This window comes from Globicephala melas, chromosome 13 (genome assembly GCF_963455315.2).
Source record: "Globicephala melas chromosome 13, mGloMel1.2, whole genome shotgun sequence".
Lineage (NCBI taxonomy): Eukaryota > Metazoa > Chordata > Mammalia > Artiodactyla > Delphinidae > Globicephala > Globicephala melas.
In genome coordinates this window covers 62,064,583-62,080,362 of record NC_083326.1, presented here as the reverse complement: position 1 = coordinate 62,080,362, position 15,780 = coordinate 62,064,583, and the positions used below count along the sequence as shown (strand labels likewise).

The 15,780-nt window shown below is 52.0% G+C and overlaps 1 protein-coding gene across 1 annotated transcript in view; it reads right to left on the bottom strand.

Moving 5' to 3' along the window:
* LDLRAD4 (low density lipoprotein receptor class A domain containing 4) overlaps positions 1-10,089 on the bottom strand; it is a 304,488-nt gene extending 294,399 nt beyond the window's left edge. The window contains 1 exon segment of the mRNA XM_030836490.2: positions 9,745-10,089. The gene's annotated coding sequence lies outside the window, so the exon portion shown is untranslated.
* Between the last annotated feature and the right edge of the window lie 5,691 nt (positions 10,090-15,780).

The window sequence follows — 15,780 nt, the reverse complement described above, 5'->3', positions numbered from 1 at the left end:
CACACACGTCCTCCTATGAGCAAAGAAGTGTGGGCAGCACACACGGGTCATGCGTACTTGATTATAAACTACACACGTGAGGACGGAAGCAGGGCCCCGCACACACTGTACTGAGGTTTACGCCCTTGTCTGTGCCTTCTAGACCCCAGCGTGCACAGCTCTGAGAGCCCTGGACAGGGGAACCCTCTCCCTGCTGTCCGCCCCGCAAACCGGTCTCTGGCCACCTCTCAGCCCAAAGCCAGCCTCTCCCTGAAGTCTCCTAGGTTGCCCAGAGCGGACCGTGTGCTCGGACATCGCGGGGCCCCGTGGAGCAGAGGAGGAGGGGAGGGAGGGCGCGTGAGGCCGTCAGAGCTCATAGGCCCAGCGGCCTTTGTCCCCCCTCCCCCAGGTACACAATCTTTCCCGATGAACGAACGGCTCAGATGGCATTTCCCGCTCTTAAACCCAGGGCTTGGCTACAAGTGCCTGTCCTCACTGCTGGCTGCTTCCTGTGCCAGACTACTTGCTCCTTGAGTCCTGGGGGAAGGAGCGGGGTCCCCGCCTCACAGGCTGGGTGGGTGCTTCCCGAATGCTCCTTTGACTGGAGGCAGGCACACTTTACCGAGCTCTCACTGAGGCAGCGCTGGGCCCCTCCCTGCTGGTCTACATGAGCCTTATCTCGTTTGATCCCCTGCAAACCTAAGAGGCAGGAAAATGGCTGTTTTAGGGAAGGGCAAACTGACCTCCCCAAGGTCACAAGCCTTCCAGGGGCTTGGCTGGGCAGGGGGGCTGTGAGCCACAGACAAAAGCAACCCCCTACAGCAAAACTTTCCTCAAAACCAGGAGGTGATGCGTATGCGCGCTATGAACAACAAATCCCCTTGGGCGGCTCAGGCCCACACTACGGCCCTGATGCTGCTTCTTTGGGTGGCCAAGGACACAACGGGAGCCGTTCCCTCAGGCACATAAATGTGCCCCAATTCCTAAAATCCATTGTATGAACCACGTTATAACAATAAAAGCGTGAACATTCACACGAAGCACTCAGTACAGAGGTCCATCAAATAACAAAATCTCCAATCCACGGAACAGCCAACTTCTTTTATCAGAAATAAACACTATGTTTTCTCTGGACTAAATTTACTACATAAGTTATATAGTTATGACTGTGTATATATATTTATTATTTTTACATTACTCTTCAGATTAAAAAAAAAGTTCAATCCCAGGACCTACCTCTAGTTTGGAAGTAAAAAATTGTGACTCTTATATTTAAATACCAGTAGGATGAAAGCTAAGTTCTGAAGGGGGCAATATTTATCTTAATAGACAAAGTAATAGAAATATAATAGTTCAACCAAGCCATCCAGCTGTAAACATTACCCAACCTTGAAATCATGCTGCATTATGTCCAGAAAGGCCCTCTGTTCCAACTGGAAGATTCCAGCATTCTATCATCCTGCTGAAGGAGCACACCAGGTTGGATTAAACCCAAGTGTGTGAGCCGCGCACACACGAGCCAGCAGCAAACAACGCGGAGGGACACAAGGGGTGTCAGCAACCTATTCCATGACATCTATTCCATGACCAACTCCCTGGGAACTCCTCTGCTCGCTCCACCTCCAGGGCTTTGGCCCCGTCTGCCCTGCTAGCCACGTGCAGGGTGTTTGCACCTGGAAAGCGTGGTGTGGCTGCCCACATGGCCAGCAGGGGGACCAAGCAGACAAGACAACGGCCAGGGTGCTCCCCACAGGCTGTGCCTGGAGGGCCGGGGTCACTCACCCAAGCACCAGCGCCCACCTGGGCCCCTCGGACCATACTCTCTGCTCACCAGGCCACGCCCGACAGTGCCGGGCGCTCCCAGCATGCACCCCGGGGCGTGGTAAGCACCCACACCTGCCCCAGCACCGACGCACGAAGGTGTGTGTGACCAGAACAAGCTAATTGGGGCTCAATTACCTCAAGATGCAGGTGTCATGTCTTGCTCCCTCCAGCTGTTCCCAACCTTTCAGCCAAAAAGGCTGCCTTTCGAGGAAAACAAAACCAACTTTAGTTAACTGCAATGTACTGAAGATACTGAGATGGTTTTCCTTCTCTGGAGCTTCCAGAGCAGCCAGTGTGGGCGCCAACACCCTCAGGCTAGAAACAGAAGTCTGCGAAAGCATAGAGGGGACCAAGGGAGAGGCTCCCAGCAGAGGGCATCCAGGCCAGGTGTCTCCCGTCAGCCATCGAGTGAAACAGTAAGAAAATGAATTTTATGTTGGTATCCTTGGGCAAAAGGCCAGGGAAGAGTTTGATCTCAAAAAGCGATCGCTGAGAAGGGAGAGGAAGGACTGAGGGAAGTGTCACACAGCTCCTCAAGCAGCTGCTGCCGAGCCACCCCTCCCCCACCTCATCCCTCCACCCGGGGCCCACGTTACCCAGCCGGTTAGGGTGAGGATGTTGGGGAAAGACCAAGCATAGTCTTTGGCCATAAAATCCCGTAATTTTATTTTAAAATGTATTATTAGACTGTTTCGTGCCCTTAACCTACCTGAGCAGGTTTAATTCCAATTTAAAATAGCACAAAGTTCTTGAGTACATTTAATTCGAATTTAAAACAGCACAAAGGTCTTATCTCCATGCTGGAAGCATCCACTAAAATCACTGCATCTGCCCACAGCAAAGCTCTAGCAACAGCAAAACTCTCTTCACCTGTGTATCCCCAGATGCCACGCCCTGATTTTCACAACAGAAGAATGGGAAGAAAAATTTAAACATACCATTTCATTGCCAAACTTGAAAAGATTTTTTTCATAACAATATTCAGCACTGGCAAGACTACAGTCACCCCCGTGTCCGTGTGCAGTGTCCCAGCCTTTCTGAGAAGCAACTGGTAATACTTCTGGAGGAGCCTCTAAAAGTTATACCCACCACCTCCTCCTTGAGGAAGCTATCCAAAGGACGTAATCAGAATGTCCAGTGCAGAATTATTTATAATAGGGAAAACTGCTAACAGCCTCAGCGTCCCAAAACGGGCTTAGAAAAAAAAAAAACAATATAACCACAGAGTAGAATTTAATAGTCATCAGCAGTGGTATTTTTGGAGAATATTTAAATTACATGAAAATATGTTCAGGATGGAACGTTAAGTTTATAAAAAGTATACAAGTTTGATGCATGATTTTATAATTAAGTCTGGAAAGAATCTACAAAACTGTAAATAGAGGTCATCTCTAAAGGTAGTGGAATTATAGGTAATTGTAGTCATTTTTATTTTCTTCTTGTTTCTTTTTTTTTTTCCTCTTCGTTTCATAGTTTCCTAATTATCTTCAATAAGTATATAATCAGGAAAAAAAAGGATTTCAGAGACTAGATCCATGACACTGGTTTCAGCCAGGCCTGAAAGAATCTCTGGAATAAAGTCAGGTTCAAATAGAGGGTGGAACCCGGTCTAGGGCCAACCCGGGCCCCTATATGCCTGACAGGGGGACCAGACAGGAACTCTCCCAGGCCAGTGCAGCCCCCAACGCAAAAGAGCACCCGTCCAACCTCACCCCAGGGACCAAATTAGACAGAGGCCCACCAGGCCCCACAGTGTGTGGCCACCACAATCCCCTCAGAGGGGACGGCATCACGCAGCCACTCAGGGGTGTGAAGAGGCCAGGTCCCACCTGCTGCCGTGGGAAGGTTTGCAAAGGGCTGGGGAGCCGTCTTGCAGGACCCTGGACATCCGCACCTCCTGGGGCCTCACTTCAGGCCCCATAACCTCAGACACTTAGGTCTGTCTGGGATGAACACAAGAACTGCACGCAGATACATGTGGTTGATTAATCCACGCCCCCTCAGAGTGAGACAGAGAATCTGAGAGATGTATCATCTTTTCATTTCACCCCACTTTCAGGGACTTGCTGGATCCTGCTGAGCCGGGAGGGCCTGGGCTACCTCAGTCCAGCCCCGCAGGCCTCGGGTACCCCTCGGAAGACAGGACCGACATCCGACAAACCTCACCCAGAGAAGACCAGCGGAGGTGGTTCCACAGAGCCCAGGACCACAGGCATCAACTCTCTGGCTGATTCCTCCTGGGATGACGAGGTTCAACATGGACAAAACAGAGCCACCAATGGCCCAATTCTTGAAACCAAGGCTGTGAGCACAGGCAGGACAGGCACAGGAGCAGGGTTTAGAAATGGGGGTGGGGCCGGGAGGTGGGGTGTAAATCAGAGCCATGGACAAAGGTAGGAAAGAAGGAGGAGCCCTGGGCCCTGCTTGGGACGAGGAGAGACTTGGTCTCCCTCCGCCCGCCGTGAGTGGTCCCTGAGGAAGGGCCAGCCCCAGGGTCACAGCCCAGGCCCCAGCGTGACGTGGCCACCTCCACCTTTGCTCACGAGACAGCGATTCTTCACTCCGGCATTTCAGGCTTCTTGCTGCCTGTGTGCCAATGGCATGGTGGCGGTGCCCACGTCCCAGGGCTGCTGGGGGGCTTCAATCAGCTAATATAACGCTAAGGACAGCCTGGCACAGGGGCGGTGCTGCTGTCGCTCTGACCACTGCCCGGGGGAGCCCTCCCGAGCACGGCCTGGCCTTCCGCCTTTCGAACAGTGGGATTTCACTCTCGAAATTCCCTCCCAACTCTGTGCAGAGGCTGCTGGTCCCAGGGCCATGGACCAGCCACCAGAGGCCCAGTCCACTTCTGGGGAACCAAGGAGGCAGCACTGGGAGCCTGCAATCCACAACCCCAGGGATGGGGGGGCACCTTGCCACACCCCACAATATGGCTGGATAGCAGGGTTGGGGGGTAGGATGGGATGGGGCCTTTTTGCAAATTGGACAGAGCAGGCTTACTTCTTTTTTGTTTGTTTGCGTTACGCGGGCCTCTCACTGTCGTGGCCTCTCCCGTCGCGGAGCACAGGCTCCGGACGCGCAGGCTCGGTACGCGCAGGCTCAGTGGCCATGGCTCACGGGCCCAGCCGCTCTGCGGCATGTGGGATCTTCCCAGACCGGGGCACGAGCCCGCGTCCCCTGCATCGGCAGGCGGACTTCTCAACCACTGCGCCAGCAGGTAAGCCCCCAGGCTTACTTTAAAGAGAAATTCTAGGTCCATTTAGGGACCATGTCGCTCACACCCACCCAATTCCTAGCCAGTCCAGGCTCTGAATCCTGTCTGCACAGAGAAGATCCTGCGAGTCATTTGGCCAGGGCCCAACTTAGGAGGTGGCTTTGTAATACAAGCAGTGTGTCCGCCAGCAACTAGAGCAAGACCATTAAGTTCATTACACCTGTCACTCTGCCAGCTGACTATCCACACGCCAGGGATGAAAGTACACTGTGCCCAAGGAGTGTCACCCAGCCCCCTCCCAGGCAGCTCACACACTTATGTCAGACAATTTGTTCTCAATGCCTGCACCTGCAGAAAGAACAGCAGCCAAAGTTTAGTTTCATCGGAAGCTGGACCCTGGATGGAAGACGAGGTGCCATGTCCCCTGATGCAGAGGAGGGGAGACATGGGGGTAAGGGGCCATCGAGAGGCAGGGCCACCAGGCCGGGAAAAATACAGAGCTGCTCCCTGGATTCTGCCGCCTGCAGCCCTGGCGAAAATAAAAGCAAGAGACACACCCTTTTCGCTTCCAAAGCAAGTCACAGAATTCCAGGCAGCGCGCAGAGACCTTCCACACACCCACGTACTGCACATCCTGCATGCTCCTGGGTGCCCAAGGCCCTGCCCACCGCTCACAGCGGTAATTTATTTATCCCCGTCATGTAACGTTAGCAATCTGTCTGAAGCTTGGCAAGCACCAACTTGCACTGTCATATAAACTGTCTGACAAACTTAAAGTTTCATAAGTGCTTCTTTTTTCCAGCAGACAATAAAGCATCATAAGAAAAAAAGTTATCTCCTTTTCTGTTCCTTTTCTCTCTTCCTCTTCCAAAATAAAGGCGGGTGGGGGCAGGGCTGGGAGAGAAAGAATGGGAAAAAAAGAAAGCCAACCACAAAAGAACTCATGCAAACAGAAATGATCCCTCAGCAGGATTCTAAACCTTGAAAGTCTCAACACTTTTCCAATGCCAAGGAAATGAGTAAATGAGTGGGGGAGGGGTGGCACCCGTGTCTGTTGGTCTTGAGGGGGTGCAGAGCAAAATCTGCAAAACAAAAGTACGGTCATTAAAAATTAATAAAGGGTGTGGACAGCAGCCTCCACCCGCTTCTGCTCGTGGGGATTTGAGCCAGACACTCTGCGTCCTCATTAAGTGGTGTCTGGCAGGCTGCCGGGGTTTTAGTGGGTTCTGGGAATGCCAATATATTAACCAGAGGACTCTTTGCAAACCCTTTAGAGTTTTTATTCTAGAAAAGTCAACCATTTGGCACAGAGCAGCCTTATTTTTGTCCGGGAAAGCGCTCTGCTGCCAATCAAGGGAGAAATTATAGCTATGTTCTTCGTAATTTCCAAGACCTATCTGGAAAACAAGCCTGGTGGAAAGAAAAGTCCTTACAAAAACAGCTTAAAAGGCCAAAGTACCATTTTTAGTGGAAATTCAAAGAAAAGCAATCCATACTCAAATCACATGGATAGGAGACAACACAAACATTATTTTCAAGTCCTCCTATGATAGAGAGAAAAACAGTATTAATGGGAAATACGAACCCAATATTTCTACAGCAATTAATAGTACAGGTGCTCACCTGTGTCCCCTAGCTGCCTAAAAATAAAGCTAATAACGCCACCAAAAAATCTCCCTAATACATGGCAGGTCTTGTGGCCTAAATTTTCAGATGGAGTCAGAAGCTATACATTGCTATTTAAAAACTGAAGATTCACTTTCCATCACACCCATGGTATAGGTCACGGTGTAACTCTAAGCTAACAAATCCCATGTAGGCAGAAAGTCACTTTGACATGAGAAAATACTGGCTTCCAGGAGAGTGTTCTGTGACCTAAAAAAGGAGGGGGTGGAAGCAGGGAGAGAGGGCACTGGGGACCCCGTAGCATTCCACACCGTTTACATTGAATAGCCACAAATCTATATGAAGTACGTCAAACGTTTCTAAAAATTTTCCAGGTTAACATGGAATGATCTTTTCATTTCTTTCTTCCTTCTCTATTAACTCTCACCCAAAAGAACAGACACATCACAGAGACGCCATAAGCCCAGACACAGAAGAAAGATAGGAATAAACTTGCAAAGGGCCGCCAGGAAGATCTGAACAGTCACAGTTGCCAGTGTCCCTGCCCTGAGCGCTGAGTGGTTGGTATTACGTGATGACAAAAAGCCATGACCTCCTGCCCAGACCATGGGGGTGACTGCACAGGGATCTGGACAAGCTTAGGGGTTTCTGCTGGACCACAGGCCGGGAACCGCACCCAGGGCACTAAGTCACCGTCACCTCCCTATGCTCCTGTCAGGCTGGGAGGCAACCCTCCAACAGCCCTGAGGAAAAGCCAAGCACGTCCCAGGAGATGCGGGCCGCTATGCCAGGCTGCTAAGTCAACCCACACTGCAGCCCAGGCCCAAACTGTAAACACCTCTGCAGGCGGGCGGGTCCTGCTCCCAGCGCCAGGCAAGAAAACTATTCTTAGAGCACTGTCAGCATTGGGGGGGGGGGGGGGGAATAAATATTTGTCTATATACTCTGGCAAGTGGGGGCAGGAGACTTTGACTCAAACAATACGCCAACAAATGGGCACAAAATCCCTTAATAAGCAGCTGGCACTGGCTGGGTTCCTCTGCAGGACTGTGGTCATGCAAAGGGCCCCAGAGAGGATTCTAGAGACAGCCCTAATACCTGCTGGGAAAAGCCTTCTCCATCGTAAATACAAGCCTCCACAAACTAGAACCACAGCCAAGACTCTTTCGAGGGTAACAGCAGAATGTTAAGAAATTAGAGGGGGCTTTTAAAATAAGGGAGGAAGGCAGCTACAAGTCCATTGCAGCAAATCCCTTACTGGCACTTACAGTCTCAGCCCTAATTCCTAACAGTGTGCTCAATGTCAATAGCAAAGTGAAGCTCTTAAAAGAATTAAGCTCTCAAAGATAATGAGGAATATACCCCCATGTTTTAAAAAGCACTTCTTTGCAAGAGCCATCAAAGAGCATCCCAGGATAGGAAACCAACTATTATAATTCAATACATGTACATGGATAATAATCAGATCTTTGTACAATGACTCAAATTTGACATGACCCTTCACTGAACATAAAGAACATGTTCAAGAGAACAGTGCAGAGTACAAGGGCAAATGTACAGGTGACAGTAGAAGCAATATAAGTCCTGGTAAGACTAAACACTCCTATGCAAATGCAGACCTGACTGGATGCAATGGCAGTTTCTCAATGCAGATCCTCCAGGACCTGTCCTGTAACTCACACTGTCCTGCAGCTTCAGGGGAGACAGACTAGGAGAACACCCTCTTAGCTAGCCAAACAGGCGGAAGGACCATTTTAAAAGGAATCTTCCTGGTCTAGCCCCCAGGGCTGCACCAACCTCCATGCCAGCCACAGGACCACATATTTCCAAGAGCCAGGGTGGCTCACCATCGCCACCCACCTCCACTGCAAGAAGCCTACTAACAGCAGCTCTGGAATCAACACGGTGCAGCTTACCTCACCTCATCCCACAACACCTACACACAGTAGGTCATCCAAAAATATTACCACCATCATAACTAACATTTAGAAAGCAGCACTGAACTACAAGCGAAGGGTCCAGGAATGCGAAGTTGCCAAAAAAAAATTAGAAAGGAGAAGGAGAAGGGAGTAGATGGAACACAGAGAAAGAGAAAAGAAGCAAATCAGGATTATCCAATTTTAGTTAATTAAAAGAGTCTCTGGGGAAAACAAAAATTACGCTAGTTTATGTGTCCACCAGCACTCAGTAATCACTCCTGCGTCTGGGTCCCAGCTCGCTACGAGTTTCCCGCTGTGCCAACCCGCCCGCGCTCACCCGGGAAGCGGCCCGACCTACCCGCCTTCTCCAGGTGCCACCCACCCCGCCGCGGTCCCCGTCGTCCTCCAGAAACCTCCGCCTAATCGGAAGCCTCCTCCTTTACCAGTTAAAAAAAAAAAAAAAGTTTAAAACCAAGGATTTGCCCTCGGGGCCAGCGCGGCGAGCTGCCCAGCACCGAGCCCAGGTCTCGGGCGACGCACTTACGGGGCGCGCCTAGCCCCCGGGGGGCCGGCGGGGGTCCCGGGAGGCGTCCTCTGCGCTGCGCCCCGCAGACCGCACAACAAAGGCAGGGCGGCTGGGCTGGGTGCTCGTCGCTTCCTGTTTATTCCGCCGTGAGGGTCACAGAAATTCTGCCCACGCCCGCTTCCTGCGGGCTCGGGGCTCAGCCTGAGGGCCAGCGGCGCCGGGACAAGCTGCTTCCCAGCCGCCGCTGGAGCCCCTGCGGCCCGCGCCCTGCTCAGCGCGCGGGGTGCCCGGGACGCGGGGTGCCCGGGACGCGGGGTCCAGGGTCCCGCCGCTCTGCGCCTCCCTCCCCGCAAACTCTGGCAATGCCCGCACAACCTGCCCGCAGACGCCGTCCCCCGCCGCGGTGGCGCACAACCGTGCGGGGCACCGGGAAGCAGACTGTGCGGTGGGGACCGCCCTCCTGCGCCCGCCCCCGGGAGCGCCCCGGGCGCCGCCGTGCCCACCGCGACGCCGCCGGGACTCGCGGGGGTGGGGGGCGGCCCGCCGACGGCTTGGCTCGCGGACGTCCAGTTCCGGCGCCCAGTCCTGCCGCTCGCGCCCCCGGTCCGCGCGGCACCGAACTTGGCCGGACGCCGGAGCTCTGGGTCGGCACTCACCTGCGGCCGCGGCTCTGTAGTGAGGCTGCCGGCGCGCGGGGCGCGGGGGGGCTGCTTTAAGGGCCGGGATCGGCCCCGGCTCCCCGCGTTCCCCGCCCCCTTCCACGCTCCCCGGACGCTCAGCCGGCCTGGCGGCGGCAGCTCCTCCCCGGTTCGCAGGAGATTCCCGGCCCGGCCGGCCGGCCGGCCCGCTGCGCCGAGCAGGGAAGCGGGAGACGGTGCCGCGGGTGCCGCCTCCGCCTCCGCGCCGTCTGCCTCGCTGTCCGCCGGCCTCTCCGCTCTCCCCATCCCCCTCCAAGCTGGACCGGCGGCGGCCGGGCGGGGGCGGAGTGGGCTGGCCGGACCCCGCGCGGGCCGCGCTTACCTCCGCGGGCCGCGGGCACCGAGCTGGGCGAGCGGGCGCCCGGGCCGCGGGACCCCCGGCTGCGCACGCGGCTCGGCTCGGCCTCGCTGGGCGTGCGCCCACCGCCGGCCGGACGGGGAACTCCATCCCGGAGCCGGGAGACGACGGCGGCGGGGGCGGGGGGGTTGCGCCGCGGGCAGCCGGCCTTCTGGCACTAGCTGAGATGCACAGTAGGGCTGCAGGGCCTTTAGTGGGACGGATGAATCCTTCTATCCCCACCTAGTCAGCCCCTTCCCAGATGGGGAGTTCAGGTGGATTCTTACCACTGCGACCCTTTCTCCTTGGAGGACCTACATCTCTCCTAGGAAGGCCTTTGGGACTTAAACTCCACTTGAGTGCGGACAGTATACATGTTGTCTTCCAGAAGTACTAGCATTCACACTGGCCAACCTGACTGTGTTTGATAGGGGTTTGGTTACTGCCACAGCATACGGGCATTTTAACCCAGCTTTATTACAGCCACCAAAATTAGACAAATTAATTGCCAAAATTAACCCCCCAGCAGACATATCAAAATATACCAGTCTGGGGTTTCAGGCCTGGTATAACAGAAGGGCAGCTAATTAAAGCAGCTAATTTTCAATGTCTCCACCTCCCCGCCAAAAGTTGACCAGCTCATGCTTCCATAATATCAGAGAAAAGAATCTTTCGAAATCTACATTAACTTATCAGTAACATTTTAGTTAGTGAAATGTTAGCTTAATTCAACTTCCTTTAAACAGTCCTCAGCTGTCCTCAGCTATGATGGTAACTGCTGTGTAGGATTTGATCAGTGCTCATAGGTGATACAATATTAACTACCATTTATTGTGCCAGGCCCTGTGCTAGGAATTTTACGGAGATTATCTAATTCAATCCTCAGGACAACTGTGGCAGCTAGTCTTCCCCATTACACAGATGAGAAAGTTGAGGCTGTGAAAGATTAACTTGTCTCCAGACCACAAAATCCCGAACTGGCTATGCACAGTGCGGGAGCTGAACCATACTGCCACCTACAGCCGCGCTGACATCCCTCCTGCTCAGCTCAGCCCAGCTCCCAGGGAGTCCCAGGCCCCAGGCAAATGAGGAGTGTCTACAGCAGTGGGACAGCTTTGAATCTGGCCTCCACGGAAAACTTCTTTAAATGAGAAGTGAGCTAATCAGTGCTTAATACAGGTAATCTGAATCTTGACAAGCATCTACTTGCTAGCCTATATTTAATGTGCCAACTAACAGCAGCTATGGGGTTGGAGAAACTGTTTTCTTGCCCTCTTGAGGTCAACAGAGAAATGGCGTTTTCCTTCTAAACCTGAAACTGCCCATGGACAGTGGAGAAAATGTTTTTTCCAAGAACAGGAAACAATTCGTTCTTCTATTTCACTTGGGCATCATTTCCTTGCGTACGATTTAACCCTCTTAAATTGAGACCCGAATTTTACATCTTAGCCTCAGCTTTACCATTTATGATGAATCTTAATTCATTCTGCATTCCCATTTCTTGCTGTCTTCCCTAATTTATAACTAGAAAGTGCAGGTCTCTGTTTCTATTTCTGGAAAACAGCTATGGGAGGAACGCTGTCCTCATATTTGTTCTGCATTTCAGCTGCCCCCTCCCACAGCCCTGCACACACACACACACTCGCCACAGCAGTGGCAGAGCCAGAGGCGTCTGGATGCACGTTTGCTCTCTGTAAAATCCGCCAGCTCACCTGACCGTTAGTAACCTCTTGTGTTCATGCTAAGGGCCCAGGCAGAGACCAGGAGAGCAGCACTTGCTTCTGCTCCGAAGAGTGGAGCACATGTGTCCGTGGCGGCCAGAACTGCACCTGCTGCTTAGGAAGGGCCCCAGAGAGATCGGGGAAATGAATGGAGCCTCGTATTGTGATGGACAAGAAATAATATTGAGGTAAAATATCACTAAACTGGGTGGAAATCAACTGAAAATGGTTTCAAGGAGTGGGATGTGAGAAACATTCTTTCTCAGTATAAATCCACTGCAGTTTACCTGGTGTCCATTAAATCCCGACTGTACTTAGTCTACAGAAGAAGGTCAGTCATCCAAGGAGACAAAAATACAAGGGTAACCATGAGCAAATGTTGAAAAAAGATTCTGAGGGCCCCAACCAACCGCAAGATAAATGTGAATCGGAGAATATAATTCGGTTATTTGGATCTCATGTATAACATTTGGATGGGACTCAAGCTATCCAAAAAAGATCCACCCTACTCGCTGTACCTTTTAAATTAATAAGAAATGGAGAAGGAGTGAGAGATGCCTGCATTGAGGATAATTCTGCTGGGGAAGCGAAACCCCATCCAGATAAATACACGGGACGGGACACGGATGAGCTCAGCTCCAGGAGGGAGGCCTCTGTCCCGTGTGTCTCAGCCGTGTCACGGGCACATTTTGTTGTGCTGTCTGCACCATCAAACTGTCTCAGTGTCCAATCTGTAAACTGTAGATAACAATTCCCTCCTCACCTGATCTGCTGTGAGGTTGGCCATGTCCGCATCTCCATGCAAATACCCGCTCTGGGATCTGGCTGCCCCCACTGCTCCAGGACCCACAAACCTCACTCCCCCCTCTATGAGTGTAGATTTTAAATCACCAAAGACAGAAAGGAAAATATTTTGCAGGCGACTTCTGCTTTCAGCCTTGCTGCAATACTCTCCTTGGGCCAAACAAAAAACATCTGTTCTCTCTCTTTGAAGGGGAGCGGGTATAGGAAAAGGAAGAATACGGCAAGTAAAAGATGTAAACAATCACCTCAAAGACTGTCCATCCAGATGCACTTAGGTGTGGCTGCTACGCATCAGTTATCAAAAATGATGGAACAACTCCTGAGCGATGAACGTTATTTTCAAACCACCTGCAGATAGTAAAGTGTAGTGAAGTTTCCTTGGTCTGTTAAAGCCACAACAGTTCACAGCTTCTGCCTCCTCTGGTGCCGTGGTGACCCCCGTCCACTTCCCCCATGTCCAGCAGAGCCCCTCAGGGCTGGCTGGTCCCTTGCTGAGTTTGGGGCCTGCTCTCCGTTGCAGTGACCAGCAGCTGGGTAGAAGGTGGCTGCTGCAGCCCCCACCCTAGCACACTGCTTTCTGACACACGGTCAGTCAGCGGGGTACAAATGGTCAGTGAGTTCAGTGTTCAGCACAGAACCTGGCCCAAAATGTCCTCAGTAACTATCAGCTTCCTTCACCCTTTCTCATCCTTGCCAGCAAGGACAGGCTCTCCGGTGACTTTGTACTGGGTCAACTTAGCCACAGGGGTCCGTGCTCCCCGGAATTCCCTTCCTTGGGGTTGCAAGTGTTGAAATAAATTTCTAGGCCGAAGATGGAGACACTCATGCCTGGGGTGACCTGTCAGCACACCGAAACGTAGATGACTTTCATGTCCTACAAGCACTCGTTTGACCAGAAATGCAGGGCATCCAGCCAGCCGTCCCCAGATGCACTACTAGCTCTGGGCCTCCTCACCCCAAACAAGGCGGGCTCTGCAGCCCCCACTGATTGCGTGCTTCCTCTTTGTCTCTTCTTCGTTCTCTATTCTTTATCCTGTGAGAGCTTCTTGCCTTCTGCCCCATTTTGCAATTTAAAAGGTCCACTTCATAAAACATTAAAGTTTGTATTACCTGAATTGTCCTCTTTAGTCTTTTTCTAAGGCAGGTTAGGGATGCCATAGAGAAAGTTGTGGGCGATGCGGAAGGAGGGGTCGAGCAGTGGCCAGGACCTGCCAGGAACGCAGGGCGCCAGGCACCAAGCAGCCCGCACACCCCTGACCTGCTCTCCCTGTGTCCCCTCGTCCCCTTGTCTTGGGTCAGGGGTGCGTTCACAGCTCGTGGTGAAGGACGCCAGCACCTTCTGCCAGTCGCCTGTGTCCTTTAGGCTGGAGGGACAAAAGACAGACAGGGTTTGTTTGCTCTGTGGGCCCAAGTGGTGCTGTGAGTGCCCGTCTATCCCTGCCCCCCCTTCACAGCCAGTTTTCCTGCCCACCCGCCAGTCCTGCCAGGCCCTGATTCAGTGCCCTTCCGTGCGCTGCTCACTACCACTACTGCCTGTAGTAAGTACCGACTCCGTGTCACTTACAAATGTTCTGCTTTTGTGATCCAACCCTGACCGACACAGAATCGTGGGCCAGGGTATCTCCCCGTCTCAGCCAGAGATCAACTGTTTGTGGAGAACATAACCCCCAATCTAGCTTCTTTAAGGAAAGGTGTCCCCCCAAAACAGTCAAACTATTTGAAAGGTACTTTACAAAAGAAGGTATGAAATAGCCAGTAAACACGTGAAAAGGTACTCTCTCATTAGGGAAATGTAAATTAAAACCATAATGAAAGGTTTTAAATGACTGCAAAGTTTAATCCAAGGAGACTGATTAACAGGAAACAAAAATAAATTAATCTCTCCTTCTGACCTTTCAGGTGTCAGTAAACTGATTGGAAAGGTTCTTCGGCAAACTTCCTCACGTTCCCGTAATCACTGGGCATGAGCAGCTGCCCTTCTGAAGCAGTCCTAAAATTCATCTTAGTCCTATAAATACTCAGGACAGGGTGAATTGTAGGCTGAGAGGTTCATATTTCAATGGCTGACAGCATATTATTTACAGTATATCAAAGTATCAGTGCGAAATCAAAGTAGAATTTGGGAATTCTGGTAAGAGTCTTTGTTGTACAAGAGGAAGAAATAGGTCCATTATGTTAAAATAATTCTGTGCCGATGCCCTCTGTTGAGCACAGAGGCACCCCGACCAGAAGTTACATACTTATTTCATCCTTAAAGCAAACCTTGGATCTCACGTATATTAAATGATGTGTCAAATCACATGACCACCATGTCCGGGGAGCTGGGCCCCGGTCCTTCTGCCACACCACGGCTGGAAGACAGCCGTCCATAGTGGCTGCCCATCCTGGCGTCTCCAACGCTGGGGTATCACTTTCCCCTCACACACACACGTAGCATAATGTTATTGGAAGAAAAAGCAGTTAAAACCAATAAAATAACTTGCTGCTGAAACCACTGTGGATGCTTCAGTATTGGTCATTCACAACGAGCAGTGTCTGATTCCAGATCGGGGCCAGGAGCAGGAACATCTTCTGAGCCCATCATTTTAGAGCCCGGGCTGCAAGTCCAGTCCCTCCAGAGTCATTTGCCCTCACCACCACCCCTTCCCCATCCTCACCTCCTAGAGTCAGGCATGGACAGGGCCCGGCGACTGCAGACGGAGCAAGGAGCCCATGGCAGAGGATCTGAAGCATCCCCCACCCTGGGGTCGTCCCCACCTCCCTCCCCGTCACCCCTCCCCTCATAACCACCACCACTGCCATATATTTTCCCTCCGCTGTGTCAAGGGGGAAAGTCTGAAGACCAACAATAATAATAAAGATACCTAAGCTGTAGGAGTATCAGTTTTTCCATCCAGCAAACTTCGTGACTACCTCCTATGAGCAGAAGTCAAATCCTCAAAACATGGTCATTTGACCTCCATTATTTTAAAGGGTAAAAGTAGGAAGATTTCACCTAAAGATTTCAAATTTCTGCTTCTCCGGAGAAATGCGAAGACCTAGCTCCTCAACCTTTCATTCCCAGCGGCGGCAGGGCCAGAGCTGACTGCTGCTGCCCTGTGGGTGGGGTTCCCCACACCCCAGTCTCCTGCC